The sequence below is a fragment of the Humulus lupulus genome, chromosome 4 (genome assembly GCF_963169125.1).
Source record: "Humulus lupulus chromosome 4, drHumLupu1.1, whole genome shotgun sequence".
NCBI lineage: Eukaryota > Viridiplantae > Streptophyta > Magnoliopsida > Rosales > Cannabaceae > Humulus > Humulus lupulus.
In genome coordinates this window covers 81,542,311-81,567,236 of record NC_084796.1, presented here as the reverse complement: position 1 = coordinate 81,567,236, position 24,926 = coordinate 81,542,311, and positions in this window count along the sequence as shown.

The window sequence follows — 24,926 nt, the reverse complement described above, 5'->3', positions numbered from 1 at the left end:
TGATAACCTGTTCTGAGTCAGGTTGATAAACTCATTAACCTTCGCAGCTCAAACTGCTATGATGTAGTATTTCTCATTAAACATACTCTTAAATTCCTCCCATGTCATGACTGCAACATTCCTCCGCTGACTCACCACATCCCACCAGATGCGGGCATCCTCCCTAAGCATATAGCTCGCACAAGCAACCCTTTCACTTCCCTTGACCCTCATAAAGTCTAAGATCAAGGAAATCATGTTCATCCACTGCTCTGCCCGCAGTGGGTCCGATCCACCCTCAAAGGTAGGAGGTTGTTGCTTCCTAAATCTTTCGTACAAGGGTTCCCACCTGTTCTTAGTCATAGGCTGAACCGGCACTGGCACCACATTCTGCTGTATTGGCAACCCTGTAACCTGTGGAGAGGCTTGTTGCCTCATCTGACGGAGTTCTTCCTCTGTTCTCTGCAGTCTAGCCTCCATTTTGGCCAATATCTGTTGCCAGTTCTGTGGGGCAGGTGAAGGGTCCTGATCCTGATTTTCATCCTCGGCTCTACTGCCGCGGAGTCTAGCTGATTGTCGAGGCATCTCCACAAATATGCCTGCAACCAGCGACGCCGCTCATTAGGCATGATAAAAACATCCAAAACCTCCTCCCAAAAACATCAGTCATCCACGATAATATCTCATATAGCATATAACACACAACGGGCCATGCCCTAGCATCATGCATATGTTAATTCATTCATCATGCTCTATACAAAATAAGCAGGCAAACAGGGCATTCAAACACATATTCAGACATATCAGCCAATCCTACCAACCAACCCTGAGTTAAGCCTGTCACTGCCTACGTGTGTACATGTTCGGTCAATCTCCAGAACCAAAAAACCTTGGCTTGCTCTGATACTAAGTTGTAACGCCCTACTTCCTTAGAGTCGTTACCAAATGAGTTTAAAAACGTGCTTTCAACTCGCTAATCGAGGTTTTCAATCAAACAGTGTAATTAAGCCATAAACAGAGGAAAAATATAGAATTAACTCCATATCATTGAATATCGTAAAAGTTTGACACCTGGGATCCCAAAATACATTTTAGAAATATTTACAACATAACAACTGTACTAAGTCACTTTTTAATCCTCTGGCTGTGGCAGCCAAGCTGGCCAAACATGTACATGCCACCTCACGCTTGTAGTACTCATGGTTGGTTGATCTTCTCTTTACCCTTACCTGCACCACAGAGCATATGTGAGCCGAAGCCCAGCAAGAAAACCCACAAACAAATAACATATGCAACACATATATCAAGCACATAAACAGGCCACCAATGGATAAACACATACGGCCTAGCCGTCCCAGGCATTTACCAAGCCCTGGGTTCGCGGACCACACCGTGAGGATATCCCAGGTATCCTTCTAGGGACTCGCCCTGGCAACTCGCACTCCACGTGCTCAACGCTGCTCCCGGCCCCTTGCCGTTCTCGGCCTTGCACTCAACGTGCCCAATGCCACTCCCGGCCCTTCGCCGTTCTCGGTCTACACCATTCTCGGCTCAAGCCGACCATTCACATCACAATATACATAGCATAGCAAGCAAGTATAGAATTCTAGCATATTCAGTTAAAGGGCTACGCTCTGCAATTCTAACATACTGGGCTCGGCCCTGCATATCAATTCTATTCAAATACATTGGGCTCAGCCCTACACACAAGGTCTATGGGAACAAGGGTTTTCTTACCTGAGTTCCGAGCTTTCTGAGCACCGATGCCCCGGGCACAGTCCTCTAAAATGAGCCTCGCCGAAACCCTAGTCACAACACATTAACAATGTCCATCCATCAAATTCTAATCCAATAAATAACTTCGAGCCATAACCCTAACCTCCGAGACCTTGAATTATATCAATTCGGGTGATAAAATCCATCCCGAGCCTTACCCAGTAAGTTCCCAAGCCTAAATACCCTTAAAAAACTCAGATTGGTACTAAGGGCCGCGGCCCCACCCACATGAGCCGCGGCTAGCCTCGAAACAGAGGCTAGCACCACACTGACCCCCACACGAGCCGCGGCGCGCATGAGCTTTTCGGCCTCACATGGCCGCGCGCGCACACGGGCCGCGACGCACCCCTCCTAGGGCTGCGACTCTCACCTCGAAACCCAGAATTTTCCATCTTCTTCCCTACCTTTTCCTCAAGCTAACTCACTCAAAGCCTACTTAACAAACCCAGATAAATAACACATGTATACCAGCTCAATATCAACACTAAAACCCATCAGAAATCTGCTCCAAAATCCTACTAGAATACCCAAAAACTGATTAAGCTTGACTAACATGTCTGCTCTAGCAAACCAGCAACAATTCTCAATATAATCCCAATAGTTAGAGCATACCTTGCTGTACTCAATCCCTGGGTTGATCCTCAATCCTTAAGCTTTAAGCTCCTAAGATATCACAGTTGAATTCCCTTTGGTTCCTAACCAATTCCTTTGAGTTTCCCCTTTGAGTTTTGTCTTAGAGAGTGAAAGAGAAAGAGAAGTAAGAGCTATCTTCAGTTGGGAGGAAGTATGAGTCGGTTTCTAAAAAATTCCCCCTTTTTGTTTTATTCACTTAAGCTTATGTGGTTACCTCAAGGCTCGGGGTACCAAAACGTCCCCGAGGGCGAAATGGTAAATTTCCCAAATATTCCCGCCTAGACATTCTATCCTCAAATATATCTCCAAATATTTATTTTCATGTCTTGATAATGCCATAACACACCTAGTACCCAAATTACCCCTCGACTCATCCTGAGTCCGAATCTCAACCCCGTTGTGACTCTCTGGCTAAGCGCTCCCCAGGACTGTCTCGGATCGTGCTGCACAGACATATCACATATATATAACATTTATCACATTTATACCCCTAATATCCAGATGGGGTCCACATGCGTATTTAACTTAACTAAACATGCATCACAATCATATATACACATAAATCCACATATAAATATATTAAACCACTTATTGCCCTCCAGGCACACTAATTAGGGCCCTAAGCCCGATTAGCAAATTCAGGTCGTTACATTTTTATTATTGTCTTTTATTTTATTTTCATTATACAAAACTTTCATCAATCTTTGGAGCTAGGTTAGAATTTGTTAATTTTGATTTAAAATAGTTTTCTTTTCGAATTTAGACAAATCCTTTGGGTTCGATCTCGTGCTTACATGAACACTATATTCCATATACGATTCGTGCGCTTGCGAGTTTAAATTTTAAAACATACTCGTTTTGAGTCCATCAAGTTTTTGGCGCCGTTGTCGGGGAGTTGCAAGAAAGGAAACGAAAATTATTTCAAGGTTAGTAAATTCTTCTACTAGTTATTTTAATTTTTGCACTTAGAAAAAACTAAAAAATATATATTTATATAAAATCTAAAAAAAAAATAATGAAAATTTGTGATGATTCTATCACCCATAAAAAAAAATATACTTATATTTCTATATTTATTATTTTTTTTAGTTGACGACACTTGTGCCTCCTATCTATCTATTTAATTTTTATAGTTGACGGCACTTGTGCCTCCTATCTATCCTTTTAATTTTTATATTCGATGGCACTTATGCCTCCTAAATTTTGTTATAATTTTGTTGTAATTTGTCTTGTTGTTATTTTTATTTTTTTATTTTTGCAAGCTACTAGTTGATGGCAATTTTGCCTCCTAGTCTTTTATCTTAAGTTTTAGTTGATGGCACTTGTGCCTCCTAATTTTTACCTTAATTTTTTTATGGTTGATGGCATTCTATGCCTCCCTACTCTAGCCTAATTTTTGATAATATTTTTTAATTTTACCTTATTCTTCTTTGTCGTTTATCATATTATTGTGAAAAAAAAATACTTGAAAAGAAAACTTGAAAAAAATATATACTTGAAAAGAAAAAAAATACTTAAATCTTGTCCTAACTCTTGTTTTCATATTTTAATATTGTTTATGTTATCTTTTTTTTTATTATTATTTTATTTTATTTTTTTGTGTTTAGTACTCTTCTTAATTTCTTTTATAATTTAAAAAAAAATCTCTTGATATGGATCATTTTAACTATGGTTGGAATTCTGAGTACAACTATTATGAGCAATCAAATTTAAATTATGGAGAAACTAATGATATGTATGATATGCATGAATCCTTTAATATCCCATTTGCCCCCATCTATAATCCAATTTTTTCATGGAGTCATACCCAGTCTCCAATAGGGCATGAATTCAACATGCCTAATCTAAGTCATGCCCAATCCGACCTATCATATCCCATTCAACAAGAAACGAGTCCATCTTTTGAGGATACCCTATAACAGTTCATGCAATCAACCGACCAAATCTTACTAGCCCAGTCTCAGTCAATCTCAACAATTGAGACAATAGTAGGACAACTTGCAACTGTTATAGAGTCGGAAAAACAAGTTTACCCCAACCAACCCATTCCCAATCCAAATAGTCAAACTGAAAATGAAAAGGAGAATGAAGTTGTTGAAAAACTTGTAATATGCATCCAACCCCCTAATAAAACCAAAGAGTTGGATGAAATAATTTTCGAGGCTCACGAGGAAAATGAAAAAGATATAATCATATCTCAAGAGCCCATAAATGAACAAATTTGTATATTTACTCAAAATGAAAATGAGTCTAATATAGATATGCAATTTTCTTATTTTATTGATATTCCCTTAAAATTGTATATTTCTAATTTTCTTGTAGGTGTGATGTTATCAATTATTATTTATGGCATTTACACCAAAGTCATAACTCACCCTACAAATGAAATTTTACACCATCGATTGGGTGTAGGTTAAAAGAAAAAAATTTATATTCGAGCTAAAGACTATAAACTAAAGCGCTTTGTGGGAGGCAACCCATACATTTTATGTTCCATTTTGTATTTCACATTTCGTTGTGTGTTTCATGTTTTTCAAATTCCAAAAAGCTCGAAGGAAACTTCTTGCCCAAAAAGAAAAGAAGTGAAGAAAACAAAGGAGCCATATCAAGGAAGCATTCATCAAAGGGAATAGTTCTTAATTTTTTCGATTTTATTAAACATTGAGGACAATGTTTCATTTATGTTTGGGGGTAGTGTGTATGTGTTTTTCTTGGTATTTATGTGTTTTTTATTGTGTTTATGCATGTTTTTCATTTGTTGTAAAATTAAAAAAAATAAATTATTTTCTTTATTTGTGTTTTCCTTTTGTTTTGTATGTGATTTTCATTTGTTATTTAATGTTAAAAAGAAATATTTTCTTTGTTTTGTTTAAAGAAAAAAAATATTGGTGATTTTCATTTTCTAATGATAAGAAGTATGGTTGAAATTGTTCTTTGTTCTTAGAAAAATATAAATAATTATTAAGCTTTACTTTTAATTTTTAAAGTTAGTTTTGTTTAAATATATATTTTTCATCATATGTCACTTTTCTATTCTATTCGAATTTGTGATATTTGGATATAGTTTATTTAAACATAAAATTCTTTAAATCTAAAAAAAAAAAAAATTGAAAAATCCTTGAATTTGCTCGATTATCTCTTGAGATTTATTATTATTTTTTTGCATAAGCTTGTCTAATGTTCACATTATGATTTGATGTTTTTTTATTTGCATGTTAAATATCTATTTTGAAAACAATTTTAATTTTTTAATTTGTTACATAAGCTTTGCTTTTATTTGTGATTTTCTTTGAACTATTTCCATTATGAAATTTTTGACAAAAACATTTGACATCACCAATTAAAAAAAAAGTGTTTTTTTAATTTTTCTTTTGCTCGAGAACTAGCAAAATATTAAGTTTGGGGGTATGATAACTCTATAAAATAGAGTTATTTTACCACTTTTTATGTGCTAATTGTTGCTTAATTCTTGAGTTTTTAAGTAATTTATTAAGTTTTTAAGTAATTTTGAATTTATTACGTTTATTTTAATTTTATAGATTTTTGTGTGTTTTTATAGTTATTTTGTTGTAAAATATTATAGTTAATTATTTGAATTATTGTTGTTTAGTTTGAGGTAAAAAATGTTTTATTATTGAAATTAAATGTTAAATATAAAATAAGTTATAATTAATATTTTCAAAGAATTAATTTGATTTATTTTATAGTTGAAAATATTTTATTATGATTTAGTTTATATTTATTTTGTAGGGAAAATAATGCATTTTTCCTCTTGAGGAGAAAGAAAAATGAAGGAAATGTGACATTTTCAAGGAAAAGAATTGGCATTTATAAAAAGCCTCAATCGGCCCAACTCTCCAACCCAGCCCGTCTCCCTCACGAAGATGCCACCTGCCCATGCCCAAGTAGCCCAGGCCCGCCTGCCTAGCCATTTCCCAACAGCAGCTCCTTCACGCCTCCTGCTTCTTCACCCACACTTCCAACCTCTTCCACATGCCAAGGCCCATGCCAGCACTCATCAACCAGCTGAAGACCCAAGTCCAATGCCACCCAAAGCTTCCACCTAATGCACTCCTTCACCCATTCTGCCCAGCCTCACCATGCCACCCAGCAGCTCCACGTGCCAACGAGATCTTCAGCAGCAGCTCTCCCCAAGACAGTTTGGCCCAATGCCAGCACCCAATGGCCAGCCAGCTGCTTCCAAGGCCATAAAGCATTGAGAACAAAGTTTCTTGAGCCCACAAATTGGCCCCTTGTCCCATAATTTCCCAAAATACCAATTTTTTCCCAAACTTTTCTACACATTTTATCCCAAAATATCATTATTACACCCTATAATTTACCCCTATTTGCCATATTATAATTAATTAAATTAATTTAATCAATTTAATTAATTTAAATTGATTATTTTAATAACTCATTTTGGCTATAAATATGGAGTTTTGAAGACCATTTAGGGTGTCAATTTTAGAGGAGAGGTTACCAGACTACACAAAGTTTCTACACTTTCAAACCTCTCTATTCTCTTCATCTTATTCTTTTTTTTTTGGTTAATTTTCTATGTATTTTTAGAGGAAAATTTGGGGGTTTCTCCTCCAAATTTTCCTATTTATGTTTGTAATTTTTAGTCTGTATTTTCTATTTTAGTTATGAGTTTCTAATCTTTTTAAGGTTATTAAGGTGATGATGAAACAATATGTAACTAGATAGTGTTTATTTTGTATGTTGATTTCCTATTTTGTGCAACAAAGTTTATGGATTTTTCTTGTTCAAATATCTTCTTTCATCTTAAATATCATGTATTTTGGATTGTTAGCTCATATTTACACTTTGTTCTTCATTAGTGCAAAAACATAAAATTCTTTTTGTAAGATGTGTCATTAAATTGTACACATCCATGCTTAGAACAAAAATATTATGTTTTGCCTTATAAATAATGTTCATTGATTTACTTGTTATTCATTAGGTTGATTTACATTAAATACTTTGAAATTATAACTCTTTGAAAAGTGAAGAAAAATCTTATCTTTTTAGAAGGAATTTGTGCTTAAAATTATAAATCTATTTGGAAAATGATAGTTTGATTTATTTTAACTATCACTAAAACTTGGGAATCAATGTACTTTTAAATATTATTGAACTTATATTTTGTGGATTCTATTATCTTAATAATCTTCTTTTACCATCTTGATTTCTACTATTAATTTATGTTTATATATTGTCTGTAATATCTTTATTATTGTCTTTTATTTTATTTTCATCAATCTTTGGAGCTAGGTTAGAATTTGTTTATTTTGATTTAAAATAGTTTTCTTTTCGATTTTAGACAACTCCTTTGTGTTCGATCTCGTGCTTACACGAACACTATATTCCATATACGATTCATACGCTTGCGAGTATAAATTTTTAAAACATACCCGTTTTGGGTCCATCATGTGTGCAAGCTCTGCATCAAGGGGTTGTTGGTGAGAACCTCAATGGTGTGGGCATAGAAGTAGGGTGTCAACTTTCTTGAGGCAATTACTAGGGCAAATAGAAACTTCTCTTTCTATGGGGATTAGGTTTATTCATCTTCTAGGTGCTTGCTAATGTAGTATATGAGTTGTTTGTGCTTCTTCTCTCCTTTGACCAAGGCAACACTTATAGCATGCTCAGATACGAATAAATATAGGTATAGCCTCCCGCTTTTTCGGGTTTGGCCAGTAGGGTTTGTTGCATGAGGTCCTCCTTAAACTTGGTGAAGGCTTACTCACATTCTTCACCCCAAGCAAACTTTTTGCTCCCTTTTAGGAAGTTGAAGAAGGGGAGGCACTTGTCAGTGGACCTCAAAATGAACTCTTGAGCGCTGCTACCCTTCCTGTTAGACATTGCACCTCATTTTTGTTCTTAGGGGCACTAAACTCTTCTAGAGCTCTAATTTTATCAGGGTTGGCCTCAAAGACCCTGGAGTTAACCATGGAACACTTAAATTTTCTCACGAGACGACGAAGGTGCACTTGAGTTGGTTCAACTTCATCCTATACCTACAGAGTGTGTTGAACATCTCACCAAGGTCCCATGTTAGTTCCTCAGGTTTCATGGTTTTCACCAACATATCATCTACATATACTTCCACATTCATTCCTATTAGATTCGCAAACATCATATTCATCATATTCAATTTATCAACATCCTCTATAAAAGTTGTGTATCTTTTAGGATGAAGTGGTCACCTCTTTTATTTCACAGGCTTTCCCTTGGGGTCTATGTTTAGGTGGTGACACATGATGGAGGGTTCTATCCCTATAATGTCTTCATGACTCCAGAGGAATATGTCGAGGTTGTCTTTCAAAAACTTCAGTAGCCTTTCCTTGATGTCTTCTCGAAGGTTAATTCCTAACTTCAACTTCCTTAATGGTTCTTCTATCACAAACAATATATTCTAACTCCTCCACAGGCGGCCCTGATCTCCTTGAAGACTCGGTGGTCTAATTTCTATCTTTCTGCCTCCCTATGTATCACGGTACCCATGGGTTCCCGTGGCTTGGTTTTATAACTATGAAGAGAAATGTTTTATAACACTCTTTTGCTTTCTTTTGTTTTCCCTTTATGCTTGTTACTCATCAAGGAATGGGAATTTAACAGACATGTGATAGATCGAGGTCACTGCTTTCAATTATCTTAGGGAAAGTCTCCCTAATACCACATTTAAAGCTGAAACTCAATCAACCACAACGAAGTTTGACATGACAGTCGTTTGTCTGGGTTGCGCCCAAATGGTGAGGGATAACTCAATCATTCATAAGGGTTGTATCATGTCCCTAGTGAATCTAGACAAGGAGGTGTGGTAGGGTTTCAAGTTCTTGATGGCCAAGCCCATTTCCTTAATGTGGGGCGATATATGATATCTACAGAACTACCATTGTCCACTAGAACCAGGTGCACTCTCATATTGGACAGTTGGACAATCACCATAAGGGGGAAGTGCACCCCTCTTGCATCTTCCTCTGTGAACATTATCTAATCATTCTCCTTTAAATAACTCTGGGGGCCGCTACTCCAAGCACATGGTACACAGGAGTGCGCTTCGGCTAGCTTCATTGGGACACTTACTATTGATGCAGTTTTTCGTCAACAAGGGATTTAGAAATCCAAAATAGAGAGATTATGCTTTATGTAAATTGAATATAAAGAAATATAAAAACACCCAGAATTTACGTGGTTTAGTGGTTAAAATCCACCTAGTTCACGAGTCACTATTATTGATCTATTTAGGAACTCTAGGTAGAATTGTATATGACAATTTTGGCAGAGATTTTGCAAACAGAATGTTTGTCCCTTTTACTATCCATTCCCCTTGTATTTATAGGGAATTATGGTGGGCAATATTGGGTAACCATAATATAAATGTTGATGTACAATATTGGGTAGCTTCAAAAGTTAATGTAGATTTAAATATCCTAGGAAAGCATATTATCATTTTACATGAATATATAAATGTATATAACAATGGTATGCATTATTACGCATAATGGGTATCCGAGTCTATAAGGTTTCTCGCATCCGAGCTAGATTCTATTATCGAGTTGGATATGACTGAAAAAGGATGGTTCGATTAAGATAATGCCTGGGCTTGATGTATGTGATCTTAACGCTGGGTACCTCGATATTTGTCATTTGCATCTTTGAAGATTTGGAAGATCCCAGGCTATTCTAGACTTAGTGACATAACCTCGAGTTATTAGGTCCAGAGTTAAGGAAACATCTTCAAAGTCTGGCCATCATTATTTATTTTGCGCTACCTGTACCCCAAGCTAGATAGTTGATCTTGTATTTTAGGATACAACATTTGCCCCCCATGCTCCTGCTCGTGCATGATGTCACTTCTGACATGCACACTAGGGCCTTTACTTGTTATGTCATGGGAAAACATGCCCACCTACTCACTTGAGTATGGGACACATGTCTGCTTGTTATAGGTTCATATTTAGTTTTCGAGTTTTGTGACAGTTGTCTTCTCAACTTTTTATTGCCATTTGTATTATTTAATTTTGATATTCGGATCTCTTCTTGCTTCAATTGTGTGGCTCAGAATTATCCTTGAAGACTAATTCAAACTCTGTGAAATCCTTTGTTTCCCAGAAATTCTCAGGTCCTCACATTTGGATTTTTCAGGCATTTTCTTCTTTTCCTTCACTTGTCGATCAAGAAACAAATATGTAAGTATGATCACCGTTAGTTTAAATTTCATTTCTCATTTTTCAACAAGTATTATGAAATTATGATGTGATTTTTCCTTACTGGTTCTATACGAGTTTACTGTAGGTTTTTACTAGGCCAAAAATTATAAAACTAAGATTGACTAGAAAAATGCAAAAAAAAATGGGTTTTCTGGGTTTAAAGGATAATTGTTTAAACTTGTAGGTTTCAAGATTTCAAGGTCTTAGGTTTAGTTTAGTGTAGCGTAAGGGTTATGTTATTAAGGCGATTTTGCATTATATTGCCTTTCAAAACCACTTCGTCTGACACACGAATCCCCAAATTTTAGCACCTTCTCGAGATTATGGCGAGTGAGTTAGAGACGCATGTCAAACCATGAGCTGGGGTATTAAACCTACTGTCGACTCATGCATAACTTAGGTCGAGGAACAATGCCTTAGTATTTTAGGTCGCCATTCTTCTGTTATTTGAGAGGTCATTTTGTAATCAGGCGAACTAAAATCTTTGTCATGGCTCATACAAAGAAAAAAATTGTGATAGGCTCCTATTCTCGAGGTAAGGAGAAGCAAGTCGCCCATGTAACGCCAATTCCCCACTTTCGTCTTATGGTAGAGAGGGAGGTTGAGGTAGGACCTGATAGTTTCTTTGATGCTGAGAGGATCGAGTCCCGAATAACAACTCAAGACAAAGTCAACAAGATAATGATGAGTCATGGGATAGAAATGAATCCCGTACTTTATGCTCGACCTCCTTTTGCCAGAGAGCGAAGCTGCACCCCATTGTAGGAAGACTTCGTGGCCTGGAGTGATGAGCATCTGAAGGCAGGTGCCTTCGTCCCACTAGAGTAGTACTTTGTAGACTTCCTGAACTACATTAAGCTCAGGTGCCTTCGTTTCACTCCCTCTAAATTCATATCGCTTCCTTGCGCTGTTAAAGTATTTATTTCTCAAGAACGAATGGGAGGTCCCCACTCCAAAAGACATTTTTTATTTTTTCTTTTTGAAAGCCAATCTAGACACAAAAACCTAATCTAACAGTTTCTACTACCTTACCCTGGCATCCAAACAAATTTAAAGACCAATTCATTATGTCAAACAGATTCAAGTACTGCACTCACAGATACTTCAACTGTCATTGTAAGCGTCTTAGCCTTCTGAACTCTTTACTTTAGTTAATTATCTTAACCAAGTTAAAACTAATTTTGATCGAGTTTTTATTGTGTGGAACTATTTATAAGAAAACATAATGGTCTGAGACCTTTAGAGGTCAATACCAAACTCTGGCCAACACTTCCGCTATTGAGAAAGAGTTCAAGGCGGTGGTGAATGACGCCACCATGGTGACTTGTAAGCTGATCCAAAAAGATCAGTCATTGGCCATCGATCCTCGAGGTCTTCCCCTGTCATGGCCTTCATTGCGTCAGGGTACATTTACTCTAGGTATTAGGCAGGCCGAGCATGAGCTTAGTAATGCCCTACTTAGATCCATAACTAAGTGAGTTTAAAACGTGAAATTAACTCGCCAATCTAAGATTTAGGTCAAAAGTGTAGCTAAACTGTAATAAAAGTCATATAATTTGAAAGATGCAAACATTCATTAAAAATTATAATACGTTTAACATTTGGGATCCCAAAATACTGTTTAGAAATATTTACAACTCAAAAATATGATTAAAGTTGACTAAATAACAAAACTATGTTTGATACAAACATCTCCCAAAAATGCCCCTGGCCGTGGCAGCCAAGCAGGCCAAACATGTACACGTCGCTTCATGTTCCCCATATTCATGGTTGGTCAACCTTCCCCTTGCTCTTACCTGCACCATAGAACACCTGTGAGCCAAAGCCCAGCAATAAAACTCAACACAAGCAAATAACATATGCAAATCTATCATTCAGCACATAACAAAACCATCAACAAGCTAAATACATAACAACCATGCCGTCCTAGGCACTTTACCAGGCCCTGGGTTCGCGGTCTACATCATGACGATATCCCAGGTATCCAATAGGGTCTCACCCTGGCAACTCGCATTTTGCGTACTTAACGCTGCTCCCAGCCCCTTGCCGTTCCCGACCCTCGCTGTTCTCGACCTTCACCGTTCCTGGCCCTTGCCGTTCATTCACAAATATGCACACATAGAATAATTAGAAAAATACCTAAGCACATATAAACATAATCAATGGGGCTACGCCCTGTAACATAATCATATAGGGACGTGCCCTGCAACATAAACTATAGGGCCTCGCCCTGCTCTACGGGTACAACAGTTTTCTTACCTGTGTCCCGAGCTTTCCATGTACTTATGTCTCAAGCACAGTCCCTTAGTCCGAACCTCGCTGAAAACCTAGTCACAACGTATCAACAACATTCATCCATCAAGTTCTAATCCATTAAATAGCATTGGGTTATAATTCTAGTTTCTGGGACCTTGAATTCTATCAATCTGGGTGATAAAATCCATCCCGAGCCTAAGCTATTGGGTTCCCAAGCCGAAAATCAAAAAATGACAAACACTTTGAACTAGGGCTGCGGCGCACCCCAAAACAGAGGCACCATGCCTCCCTGTTGGGAGACGCGGGCCGCGACATGCTCTTCCTAGAGTTGCAGCTGGACCTCCAAACCCAGAAAACCTCCATGCAATCCACGAGCTAACCTCCCTGAATTTCACAATTTCCGAGCCTAAATCCTAGAATTCTACCTAGGACTCAATTCATACAACATAACCAGTTTATTCTCCTAGAAACTCCAACAACCAATCTCCAAAAACACTTCAATTTCAGAAATTAGAGAAATATAGAGAAAACCAAGCAGAAATTAATCTTTGATCATTACCATTGAATTAATCTTGGCTTGAGCTTGACTCTAGTTTCCACAAATTCACTTCTCCCCAAGTTCAGCCTTGAGCTCCTTCCTTGACCTCAAAGAAGATCCGCTCTTATTCTCTTTTCTTTCCTAGGTTCTGGTTTTCTCTAGAATTCCAACAAAAAATTCGGATATATGCCTATGTGTGAGTAACGTGAATGACTTCCCCTCAACCAAATCTATCTACTCTTAAGGCCAAATTACCTTTTTGCCCATTTTCTTAATAAAATTCTCATACTATCCTCAAGGGAATTTCCGTCATTTTACCCAAATCCCGTTAATTCTTCGAGTATTTATATAAATCCCCATTTAATCCCAACATGTCTCAATCATCACTAAATTACTACCCATTACTCAAAAACTCCTGAACACATATAATATTCCCAAAATACCCCTAGACTCCCCCCGAGTCGGGTATTTGACCCCGTTGTGACTTTCTAGCACAACCGCTCCCTAGGACTGTCTCGGATCGTGGATTACAAGTATATCACCACTCACACATGGTGTCAATCACAATTTACACAAATATTGCATTTATGCCCTCAACGGGCTAAAATTACAAACATGGCCGAAATAACTAAATGGGGCCCACATGCATATTTAATTCACCTAAACATGCATTTCTAATCACAAACTCATCAAATTCACATATTCATAAAATAAATCACTTATTGCCCTCCAGGCACACTAATCAAGGCCCCAAGCCTTATTAGCAAATTTGGGATGCTACTAGCTTAGTCAAGATGTGGAGCCCAAAACATTTAGATCCCATGATTTAGTAAAGCTAGAATCTCCCCTTCCCCCAATAATCCAAGCGATATAGGTTATACCTAACCCAATCCATGAACAAAAACTTATCGTAGTAGTTTCCTACTCTACTTCGAGGAATGGGGTTCTTGTTATATTAATTTTTACTTTGTGTTATCTTGACTAACACTTTTGCTCGCTCTTTTGTAGATGGAGACATGAATCGAAAGGAGGACTTCAAAATCGGACAAAACGTAATGAATCAAAGGGTTTTGAAGAAGATCACTACCAGAGCTGGAGCTGCTACTAGGTCTCCTGTGATAGACAAGAGAGCCAGCTCTGCCCAGAAGCAACAACAATGTTAGGCTACCATAGTCACAACCCTATTAACTCCTCCACCATCTCCGCCTGACCCCACTTCTGTCCCCCATGTCATCAAAGCTGAAACCCTGAATATCACGATCCCAGTTGCTCCCCTAGAGGTGGGGAAATATCAAGAGCCTCTCCGTTGTTCATATCAGGAGATGGTGAACCATCTGATGAAGCACACGAGTTTGGTCAGTTCCAAATAGTTGCAGGCTATTGAGGTGAGACCCTCCACAAACGTCCTTGACTCTATGTTGGGGAGGGCTCTAACTGTAAGTATTATCCTTATCCTCCTTTTTTAGTTCTATGATTTTCCAAACTAACCCCTCTTCATTCATTTTATGCACTCTTGCATGGCTCAAATCTGTGGCATCGCTTGTGTTCGAGATTAGTTGGATGTGGCCAACAATGCCCTGTAGACATCCTAGGAGAATTAAAAAAATGACAAAGCGCAAGCCTTGAAGATAATCCAACAGTTCTACCAGCTTTAGCTCGAAGTTAACGATCTTAAGCATAAGCATGCAGAGGTCGATATTCTAAAGCAGACGCTTGAGGAGGTCGAGGCCAAGGCCAAGCAGGCTGCGGAAAAACTGAAAAACTCTTTGGAAGAAATGTTTTATTAGGTTTGGGCATACAACCAGAAATGGGATTTCTCGTTTCTGGACATGGAACTTTGGAGGCGCTACCACGCAAATTTCTAGGACCTCAAGAGCCTGCAGAGACAGTGGAAACTTCAAGAGCTGTAGCAGATGGCATGGATGATGAGGTGTCATCTCGAGAGAAAGTTATTGGAGATCAAGGATGATGGGGGCCCTCTTTTATATTTCTTTTTTATACACAATTTTTTAATTGTATTGCAAAACCTTGTAATGAGGCATTTTAGGCCGAGACTATTATTCTAGGTTAATTGTCTTGGTTTATACATATATTCATTGTGTTGATTTTGTTATATCTAACCTTTTTTTGTTCGCTCCCCTTTTCTATCAAGTATTTATGTTTATGACCCTTCAAAGTCCTTATACAATCAAATATTTATAGTGGGTAGCTTTAAATAAAGATATTTTCCGGATAGCCCGCCCAGATAATTTTTGGTTAATGATCTCGTTATTTCTAGGAGTTTGATTCCCATTCGTGTATACCTATTAGGGATCAGGCCTTGGACCTAATTTTGATCTAGGATCTTTGTACCTAGTTAAATTATTTAATTTTTTTTTTGTCATGCTTTTAATTTTCTTAACTTAGTTCGTATTCACATTTTCTTTGAAATTTCGTGCCTTAAGAAGCCCTAGAGTGATCAATTTTCCAAATTCTATGTTGCAAAAAAAATTTCAACCTAAATTTGCCGATTATTTCAAAGATTGTTCGAGGGTCTATATGCCCCTCAAGCGATTAGAATTTACAAATACTCTAGAATGCTTTTACATAATCAATTCATGCTAAATTACAAGAATAAAATGACATGAACTGATACCATGTTTAAAATACATAACAACCCTTTATTATTCAAGTTCAAACAAAATGAAATGGCATTTACAAATAAGCCTTACCAAAAAAAAAATCATTAAATCCAAGAAAAATGTCCTATTACTGATAATACTTCTTGAGAAGTAGAGTTTCCAAGTTTGCGGAACCAATTCTCCACTTAGCCGAGCTAGTTTGAAGGTTCCTTCTCGTAAGATCTCCATGATCTGATAGGGTCCTTCCAAGTTTCATCCTAGTGCACCGTCCTTAGGATCTTTGTATGCTAGAAACACTATTTGGAGCACCAAATCCCGCAACTTGAATCTATGCCCTTTGACTTTTGAATTAAAATATCGAGCTACTCTTTGCTGGTAATGGGCGAACTGCAACTAAGATTCTTCCCAGTTCTAGAGGGTCGCGACTCAGCAAGAACAATGTTGCGGCCCAACCCTTTGAACCCAGAAAAATCCTCCATTTTCTTCACCAAATTCAAGCCAATTTACCACAACATAAGCCCAACTTTTCAATTCAATCATCACAGAAGTTCTACTACAGTCTCAGCAACAAAACCCAACAAGAATTAACCCCAACCCTCATCTAAAACTCAAGAATGATTCTTCATCTAGCTCACATGCATAACTCTGAAATACTAGCATAAAATCAACATAATTCATCAAGTTAAAAGCATACCTTTGTGCTTAATTAAACCTCTAAGTTAATCCCCTATGTTTCAAGCTCCTAGCCCCCAAAGTTTCAGCTTGATTCCTTAGTCTCTGGTTGGTTTGTTCACCAAAACCTTTAAGCTTCCAAGGGAGAAGAAAGAACCGAGAGATAGAGAGAGAGAGAGCCAGTTCCTTAGTTTATGAGTGCTTCCTCAATTTTGTTCTATTTAACTTAAGCCTCTAAGGTTACCTCAAAGACTCGGGGTACCAAAAACATCCCCGAGGGCAAAATGGTAACTTTCACCAGTATTCCCTCCTAAACATTCTAACTTTAAATATATCTCCAAATATTTATTTTCATAACTCAATAACTGAATAAAACATCTAATGCTCGGAATACCCCTAGACTAGCCCCAAGTCGGGTATTCAATCCCGTTGTGACTTTCTTGCTTAACAGCTCCCTAGGACTGTCTCGGATCATGCAACACAGATATATCACAAATATATATATATTCACAATTATTACATTTATGCTCTCATCGGGCTAAAATTACAAACATGCCCCTAATAACCAAATGGAGCCCACATGCATATTTAATTCACCTAACACATGCATCTCTAATCACATACTTATCAAATTCACATATTATAATAATAAATCACTTATTGCCCTCCAGACACGCTAATCAAGGCCCTAAGCCTTATTAGAAAATTTGGGACACTACAACTATCCCCTCCTTACAAAAATTTTGTCCTCAAAATTACCTGAGCAACTCGGGATACCACTCCCGCATATCTGATTCAGGTTCCCACATCGCCTCCTTAATCTTGCTGTTCCTCCACAGCACTTTCACCAAGGCGATGCTCTTGCTCCGCAAGACTTTATCCTTCCGGTCGAGAATCTGAACTGGCTTCTCCTCTTACGATAGATCCTGATCTAACTCCAAATTCTCATAACTCAGTACATGTATCAAATCTGATACATACTTTCGGAGCATGGACACGTGAAAAAACTCATGAACCCCTGATAAAGCTGCAGGCATCGCCAATCTGTAAGCTACCTCTCTAACTCATTCCGAAATCTCAACGGGGCCAACAAACCTAGGGCTCAGCTTTCTGTGAACATCAAACCGTTTCACTCCCCTCAAAGGTGAAACCTTAAGGAACACATGGTCGCCGACCTGAAATTCTACGCTCCTGCGTTTCAAGTCTGAGTAACTCTTCTAGCGACTCTCGGAGGCAAGCATTCGAGCTCGAATCTTTTCAATCGCCTCATTAGTCCTCTGAACCATATCAGGACCCAAATATCTCCTCTCACCCATCTCATCCCAACGGATAGGTTATCTGCACTTCCTCCCATACAACGTCTCATACAGAGCCACTCTGATAGTCGCTTGATAACTGTTGTTCTACGAGTACTCAATCAAAGGGAGATACTTACTCCAAGATCCCCCAAAGTCTAGCACACAGGCTTGTAGCATGTCCTCCAGTATCTGAATCGTCCTCTCAGACTTTCCATCTGTCTGAGGGTGATAAGCAGTACCAAATCGCAACTGCGTGCCCATAGCCTTATGCAGACTCTCCCAAAACTTGGAAGTGAAGGTGGGGTCCTTGTCGGATACTATCAACCTTAAAGCCCTATGAAGTCAAACAATTTCCTTGACATACAATTCGACATACTGGTCCATAATATAAGTCATCCTGATAGGTAAAAAGTGGGCGGATTTGGTATATCTATCCACAATCACCCAAACCGAATCATGTTGTCCCAAGATGTTGGCAAACCAACCACGAAGTCCATGGTGATATCTTCCCATTTCCACTCTGGAATCCCTAGAGGCTGCAGTAACCCCGCTGGCCTCTGATGTTCAACCTTTATCTGCTAACAAGTTAAACACTTAGCCACATAATCCACCACGTCCCTCTTCATTCCTGACCACCAATACAAGACTCTCAAATCTTGGTACATCTTCGTCATTCCTGGATGTAGGGAATATGGAGTGGTATGTGATTCATCCAATATATCTCGCCCAATATTAGAATCCATTGGGACACAGATCCCATCCTTATACTTTAGTAGTCCCATCTCCGAGATAGAAAAGTCCTTAGTCGCTCCAACTAAGCCATTCTCCCTGTGCCCTCTCAACTGGGAATCCTTCCCCTGCGCTTCCTTGATCCTCTCAAGGAGTGTAGACTGAAGAGTGATGTCGGAACCAACCAACCACCAATTCTATACCTGCTCTAGTAATCTCCTCAACTAATTTATCAGATATCTGTCTCGATGCATAGGCTATTACCTTTCTAGCTTGCATCAACACACACCCTAAACCTTTTATGAAAGCATCACAGTAAACCATAAACTTCTCATTGTTTTTCGGCAAACTCAACATTGGTTCGATGATCAGTCGCCGCTTCAGTTCCTTGAAACTGTTCTCACACCTGTCTGTCCATACATACTTAGTCTTCTTTTTCGTCAATTCAGGCAACGGTGTAGCTATCCTGGGGAACTCCTCAACAAACCGTCGATAATATCCTAAAAATCCAAGAAAACTCCTAAATTCAGAAACACTCCTCGGACAAGGCCAATCTCTCACTGCGTCAATCTTACTTGGGTCAACAAGAATCCCCTCCTTACTGACAATATGGCATAGAAATGTGACTTGTGGGAGCCAAAACTCGCACTTGCTGAGCTTAGCATATAACCTATGCTCCCTCAACCGTTGCAATACCAAACATAGATGCTGTTCATGCTCTGTCTCTGACTGAGAGTACACCAGAATGTCGTCAATAAACACAATCACGAACTTGTCCAGATAGTCCTTGAAAACCCTATTCATCATATCCATAAAAGTTTTTGGGGCATTTGTTAATCCAAAGGAGATAACCAGGAATTCATAGTTTCCATATCTCGTGCGGAAAGTGGTCTTTGGTATGTCCTCTTTTTTGATCCTTAACTGATGGTAACCTGGGCGGAGATCAATCTTGGAAAAAACTGTCTTTCCCTGTAGCTGGTCAAATAAATCATCGATCCTAGGCAGTGGATACTTATTCTTAATGGTCAACTTCTTCAGCTCCCTGTAGTCAATACACATCCTAAGAGATCCATCTTTCTTCTTGACAAAAACCACTGGAGCACCCCATGGTGAGAAACACGATCTGATGAATCCCAAATCCAGTAACTTCTGCAACTAATTCTTCAACTACTTCAACTCTGCCAGAGCCATTCTGTAAAGTGTCGTAGACACTGGCTCCGCCCCTGGTGCCAACTCTATAACAAACCCAATCTCCCACTGCGGCAACAACCCTGGCAGATCTGTTGGAAATAAATCTGGAAACTGACATACCAATCTGGTCTCACTCGGTCCAACCGACACAACCCTAGAGGTGTCCACAATATTTGTTAGGAATCCTATGCAACCTTCCTGCATCAGGTCTCTAGCCTTCAGTGCTGAAATCATAGGTACCCGCGGTCCACTAACTATCCCCACAAATACAAAGGGTACCTCCCCTTCTTGTTCAAAAGTCACCATCCTGCGATTGCAGTCAATCGTTGCCCCATACTTCGATAACCAATCCATCCCTAAGAACATATTGAAGTCATCCATTTGTAGCTCAATCAGATCAATAGACAACTCCCTACCATCTATCTCTACTAGCAATGCTCTAATCCATCTCCTGGAGACTACCAGTTCCCTAGTCGGCAACAAAGTCTGAAAATCCCTAGCATACAAAACACTAGGTCTACACAGCTGATCTATCACTCTAGTAGACACAAATGAATGAGTATCTCCTGAATAAATCAATGCAGTATAGGATGAAGCTGCACTAGAAATCTGACCTGTCACAATCGAGGGGCTAGCCTCTGACTCAGTCTGAGTCAAGTTGAATACTCTGGCAGGAGCGAGACTGTCGCCCTGCTTCAGTCCCTCTTTCCTGGCTTGAGGGTAGTCTTTCTTCAGATGAATGGCACTCCCACAGATAAAGTAGGCCCTAATCCTGCACTCTCCCTGATGTTGTTGTCTCGACCAAAGACACACTGGAAAACTCCTCCAGTTGCCACCTCTGCCCTGACGGCCGCCAAAAGCAACCCGTGCCCTCCTATCCAAACTAGGAGAAACAAAAGAATCTGGGGTCTTTCCCTTCTGTTCACTAGAGCTACTACCCCGACTGGATCCAATAAAAGGAGGCACAGTCCTCCTAGCATTGCGCCTAACAACGCTCTCTCTCCATATCTAATCCTCGGCCCCCTCAGCTGTAAGGGCCTTGTCCACTACCTGGCATAAGTAGTAGTCTCTGGATCCAAAGTAATCTTCACATCACGAGCGATCATAACATTCAACCCCCGTATAAATCTATCCCTTCTTGCCACATCAGTCGGCACTAAATTTGGCGCAAACTTTGCCAGCTGGTCAAATCTCAGAGTGTACTCAGTAAGTGTCAACCAGTTCTGAGTCAGGTTGATGAACTCGTCAACATTAGTAGCTCGGACTGCAACACTGTAATATTTCTCATTGAAGATGTTTCTCCCAGGTCATAACTGCCACATTCCTCCTTTGAGTCATTACATACCACTAGATGCGGGCATCTTCTCTGAACATGTAGCTGGCACAAGCTATCCTCTCATTCCCTTCCACCCTCATAAAATCCAGGATGGAGGAAATTTTATTCATCCACTTCTCTACCCGCAGTGGGTCTGGTCCACCCTTGAAGGTGGGAAGATGCTGCTTCCTGAACCTCTCAAACAAAGGTTCCTACCTATTCTCCATAACAGGCTGAACCGGCACCGATGCCATAGCCTGCTGAACTAACAACCTAGTGGCATGAGGAGGGGCCTGCTACCTCAGCTGTCGAAGTTCTTCCTTTGTTCAATGTAGTTTCGCTTCCATTTTGGCAAACATCCATTGCCAATCTTGTCGGGCAGGTCGTGGGTCCTAACCCTGGTTGTCATCCTCGGCACTACTACCGCAGAGTCTCGATGATTGTCGAGCCATCTCAACAATATGCCTGTAATCAATGACGCTACTTATCAAGCATGATAACAACATCCAAAACCTCCACCTTATTCACATCAACCAACCATAATAGCAATCCACATAACATACAAATAGCATATATAACAGTCAACGGGCCATACCCTGGCATCATGCATATGTTAACTCATTCATCATGCTCTATAAAAAAATAAGCAGGAAAACAAGGCAGCTAAGCACATATTCAAACATATAAGTCAACCATTACCAACCAACATTGAGTCTAGCTTGTCACTGATAGAGAGCGTACATGTTCGGTCAATCTCCAGGAACCATAAACCTTGGTTTGCTCTGATGCCAAGTTGTATCACGTCACTATGGTTGCTTCCTGGAATGACGACTGGCCCTACAAACCAACACGAGTCTTTCAAGCGTGCTTTTTCCTCACTCACATGCTTCGTGGGAATAAAACTTCCCAGGAGTTCACCTATCTTGAGATTACTCCAGGTCAAGCATGCTTAACTTTGGAGTTCTCAAGTGATGAGCTACCAAAACGAAGATGAATCTTGTTGATATAGGTAGTACCCATCAATCCATTTAAGCCATCTTTAACTGTGTAGTCCCTTACCTACATAGTCTTAGAATCATCACACTTGACCTTCCCCTGGCGATGTGGGATTGCACAGCTTTACCCGGTCTTTCACCCTATGGATAATGGGATACTGACTGTCACAGCTCCATCGGTTCATCATATCTTAGGTCGTGCTTCAGCTGCAATGGTTCATGACTCAGAACATGATAGCCATCTAACACGTACTTATGCAACATCAAGATATGAAAGACATTATGTGTTTAAGCTAGTGCTGGGGCAGTGCTAACGATATGCAACTTGTCCAAATTTGTCCAAAATCGCAGATGGATCTATAAATCTCGGGCTCAATTTCCCTTTCTTCCTAAAATGCATAACCCCCTTCATTGGCGAGACTCTCGAGAACACAAACTCGCCAATTGAAAACTCGATGTCCCTACATTGCTTACTTTGAGCAGTAAGCATCCTTTGGCGTATTTTCTCAATTGCCTCACTGGTTTCCCTAACAGCCTCGGGGCCTAAAATGCACTTCTCCCCATCCTCATCCCCATCCTCATCCCCATCCTCATCCCATAAAGCATCTCATTAGGAGCCATTCAAATAGTAGGCTGGTAACTATTGTTTTAGGAAAACTCCATCAGGGGTAAGTATCGACTTCAAGACACTAAAAAATCCAAAGTACAACATCTCAACATATCTTCTAAAATTGGTATAGTTCTTTCAGACTGCCCATTGGTCTTGGGTGAAAAGTCATACTGAACTTCAATTTTGTACCCATAGCTTTCTACAATCCCTCCCAAATGTTTGATGTGAACACTGATCGGCTGTCTGATATAATCGACTTTGAAACCCTATGAAGTCTCACTATCTCGCTATAATAAAATTATGTGTATTGATTCATTGAGTAGGTGGTCTTAATTAGCATGAAATGGGTAAGCTTAGTGAGCCTGTCTAAAATTATCCAAACATAATCATGTTGTTTTGTGTCCTAGGTAATCATACCTATAACATCCTGGATAGCCAAGACCGTTACACTGTGTGTTTATAAAGTTCTAGACTTGCTAATCAAGTCATTTAATTAAAAACGTGTTAATGAAACTATAAAGGAACTAGGGTTAAAACGTTTTGGTCTCAAAAGTCACATTTTCATAAAGAAACATTTCTTGCTTACACACGATCCAGAAAATGTTAAGTTTGAAACTGTTTACAAAAGATTCAAGGACTAAATACAGTATCAGCCATAATAAGGAAAAACAAACAAATAGGCGATCACTATCCCGATCCACTCCTCGGCAATGGCGACCGAACAGCTGGCTATGTACATTCCACCCCGCAGCCCTCCATCTCAGGATTGGTCCAACATTCCTTTGCCTTTACCTGCACCACGTAACACCCGTGAGCCAAGGCCCTGCAAGAAAACACAACAACAGAGCATAAGCAATCAACAAACAATTCAGTATCTCATATCGCATCACATATTCTTAATCATATCAATATTCAGAATAGTCAAGTATTCAGCATACTAAACATATCAATTCACATCGAATCACATATGTTAACTAGGGTTAACGCCCTCAGGCCACACCCTCCATTATCCCACTGACTCTGGCCCGCTTAAACCGAGCTCAGTGAATATTAAGCTGTCCTCGACTACCTGTGGCCAAGTCACGCCCTGGATAGCCAAGACCGTTACACTGTGTGTTTATAAAGTGCTAGACATGCTAATCAAGTCGTTTAATTAAAAATGTGCTATGGAAACTGTAAAGGAACTAGGGTTAAAATGTTTTGGTCTCAAAAGTCATATTTTTCATAAAGAGATGTTTCCTGTTTACACAGGATCCCAAAAAATATTAGGATTAAAGACCATTTACAAAAGACATAAGGTTTGAATACAATATCAAGCCATATTAAGGCAAAACAGACAATTAGGTAATCCCTGTCCTGATCCACTCTTGACCATGGCGATCGAACAGCTGGCTATGTACATTCAACCCCGCAGCTCTCCATCTCAAGATTGGTCCAACTTCCCTTTGCCTTTACCTGCACCACGTAGCACCCGTGAGCCAAGGCCCAGCAAGAAAACACAACAATAAAGCATAAGCAATCAACAGAAAAATCAATTTCTCATATTGCATCACATATCCTTAATCATATCAACATTCTAAATAGTCAAGTATTCAGCATACTAAACATATCAATTTATAGCATACACCAAATCACATATGATAACTAGGGTTAGCGCCCTCAGACCGCACCCTCCGTTATCCCACTGACTTCGGCCCGCTTAAACCGAGCTCAGTGAATATTAAGTTGTCCTCGGCTACCAATGGCTAAGCGGCGCCCTTTGGGAAAATATTGTGTACGACACCCTTAGGCCGCTATCACATGTCCCATGGCATAATACCATCATTGACATAATACAAATATCGGGAGCACTTAGTCCCATCACAAACATATAACCGGGTGTCGTTTTCTTACCTTTCAATTCGCTAACTTTGATCACTTAACTACTTGAGCACGATCCCTCTCGAACCCTAGCGCTCACCTAAAAAAAACCATAGGTCAATGTCATCACAAAACCTCAAGTCCAAAACCTAGCCTCTGGACCAATCCCAAGCCCCAGGGAATACCTAGTTCCACCAAACAAGGTGGTGGAAACAAACCCTGAACCCTTGGTCA